This window comes from Schistocerca nitens, chromosome 5, assembly GCF_023898315.1.
Source record: "Schistocerca nitens isolate TAMUIC-IGC-003100 chromosome 5, iqSchNite1.1, whole genome shotgun sequence".
NCBI classification, from domain to species: domain Eukaryota; kingdom Metazoa; phylum Arthropoda; class Insecta; order Orthoptera; family Acrididae; genus Schistocerca; species Schistocerca nitens.
In genome coordinates, this window is record NC_064618.1 from 583,022,251 (window position 1) to 583,024,936 (window position 2,686).

The 2,686-nt window shown below is 48.4% G+C and overlaps 1 pseudogene; it reads left to right on the forward strand.

The window, feature by feature from the left end:
• The first annotated feature begins 428 nt into the window (after nt 1-428).
• LOC126261064 (5S ribosomal RNA) lies at nt 429-546 on the forward strand (annotated as a pseudogene).
• Nucleotides 547-2,686: the final 2,140 nt, after the last annotated feature.

The window sequence follows — 2,686 nt, forward strand, 5'->3', positions numbered from 1 at the left end:
ATTGTTTGCTCGACTGCGCATAACAGGCACGTCACGAATTTTGAGTGAGAGAAGACGCCTGTTTATAGCAAGGCAAGTATCCAAAGGGGGAGGGCAACGACATCTCATCGATGCGATTCCAGTGAGGCGGCAGCAGAGAGTGAGGCGCGCCGTCAACGACAGGACTGGAGACTTAAAACTACTTAAACCTAACTAACCTAAGGACAGCACACACATCCATGCCCGAGGGAGGATTCGAACCTGCGACCGTAGCAGTCGTGCGGTCCCGGACTGAAGTGCCTAGAACCGCTCGGCCACCGCGGCCGGCGCAACATGGCTAATTTCAGTTGAGTTCCAGTTATGTGTGTAGCATCATGATGGACGTATTTGTTTGCGGATGCTCTAGAGCAGGAATTCTCAAAATTTTCCTCTGACGGAACATTTTGAGAGCCAACGGCCTTGCCACAATGGTAACACCGGCTCCCGTCAGATCACCGAAGTTAAGCGCTGTCGGACTGGGCTAGCACTTGGATGGGTGACCATCTGGCCTGCCGAGCGCTGTTGGCTAGCGGGGTGCCCTCAGCCCTTGTGAGACGTACTAAGGAGCTACTTGACTAAAAGTAGCGGCTACGGTCTCGTAAACTGACATACGGCCGGGAGAGCGGTGTGCTGACCACATGCCCCTCCATATCCGCATCCAGTGCCGCCTGTGGACTGCGAATGACACGGCGGCCGGTTGGTACCGTTGGGCCTGCCAAGGTCTGTTCGGACGGAGAGAACATTTTGAGAGTCCTGAGACGCCTTGTTTATTTTGAACGTCAATAAAATTTTAAAAATTGAGATGAACTTGTTTTGTTCAGTGATTACTGAGCCGTGGCGCGGCTCTCGGGCGCAAGACGCTATCGATTACTCCTCTGGTTGAGGTTGGCACTACGTGCGATCGCGAGCGCCTCCTGTCGGAGCGGGTCCTAACGAGGGAGTGAGTGCGAGTACGGGAGTCTGGGGCGGACAGCAGGGGAGAACGGACATTGCGGCCGCACTCTGAGGCGGCAACAGAAGAGTTGTTGTGCACGGCCGAGAAGGGAGCGTTGAGCAAGGCGGCAGTCAGCATCGCTTTCCGGGGGACAGAGAGTTGCGGCAGTCCGGCGAGCAGACACCAGCTCCGGGAGCAGTGCTCCGGTTTGTGGACGTGACGTGGGTCGTATTTTGGCGTAGTATAGTTTGCTTGGTACGCATCTGCTGCTCCCTTTATGCCCACGTTTGTTGTTCTGTTCGTATGTGCATTGAAAAGGTTACGCTCCGGCTGGAACAGTGGCTTGTGCTTTACGTTCATGCACTCTGACTCATTTGTTTTGCTGCAGGCAGCTGTAATTTCAGAGATTTTTTTTCGTTGCGATTGTCTTAGCCCGGTGGTGCGTAGTATCCGAGAACAAGACAGCTAAGGTGTGACCTGTTGTTTTGGGGTTTGGAGTCCCGTTTGGGCAACGTAGTTATCACGCACACAAATGTATTGCTGCCGAGTGAGGTTAGTCCTAATCTTGTGGAACTAGCTTTCAGTGACTGGCTCGTCCGCAAATTAATTTAACCTTTGTGGTGTTGTTTTTTGCTTTCAATGGTGAATTTCTTGTCATTCATTTGTGTATGTTTTGCCGTTAATGATAACTGTAAGATAGCAAGGTCTTGAAGGTCTTGCGTATCGTGACCGTATTTTTGGCAACTGTTTAATTTGATTTCTTGTTTATCGGTCTGGTGAAAACTTATGCCAAGTTTACTAATTTCCGCCTGTGGTCCGGAAGTTGGTTTGAAGGTAAATCCGTTGGTAAATCTTTACTGGACCTACCTGTTGACTGATCTTGCGTTGAACTAATACCATTATTAAATCGTTTCTTGTGTGCTATAAATTGTATTACCATAGACAAGGAGACAGGGCACATTCTGTGGTCGAGGGGTAGGAACGGTTGCTGCTTTGCGCGTGGCGCCTTGTCGCTCGCTATCATTTGCCGCTTTAGTACGGTAGGCGTGAGAGTTGTTTGCTCGCGGTTGTATGGCCGCTAGTCAGCTGTGCCTGCTCCCGCTTCAGGGTGTGCCGTGTTTCCTTAGGCGTACGCCGACTTTCAGTCACTGTTACTCCTATGTTGCTGTCGGTCGCTTACCGAAACGTTAGTCTGTTTTAGCACGGTGGCCACTGGGCCGTGACGATGTCGGTTGATGACCAGCGTTGGGGCGGTCGTCCGCTCTGAGTGGCTTCGGTCGCTTGGACTTGGCAGTTATCTTCTGGTTAAACAGATCAAAATTGTTTATTTGCTGTAAATTCCTAAGTAGTGTGAGAAAAGTTGTAACTCAGCTTTTCATGATTTTACACAATTCAAGCATTTTGGTAAGGCATTTTCCTATCTATGTTTTATTTAAATGAGAATTCTTTATTGGGGTTATTCACCTGTAGAAGCTTAACATAAAATTTATAACTTAGCTTTCATGATTTTACTTAATTTAAGCATTCTTGTAAAGCAGTCCTTTATCTACGTTTTATTGATTGGTAATTCTTTACTGGGGTTATGCACTGGTTGAAGGTTAACATATTTTTGTAACCAAGTTTATGTCCTTGCTTAATTGAGATTTGTTAAGAGCCTTTATTGCTGGAAGATCATTAAAGCTTGGGAGCTTGTAATTGTGAATACTGTTGTCTGTCTGTTGTGGGCTACCCTTC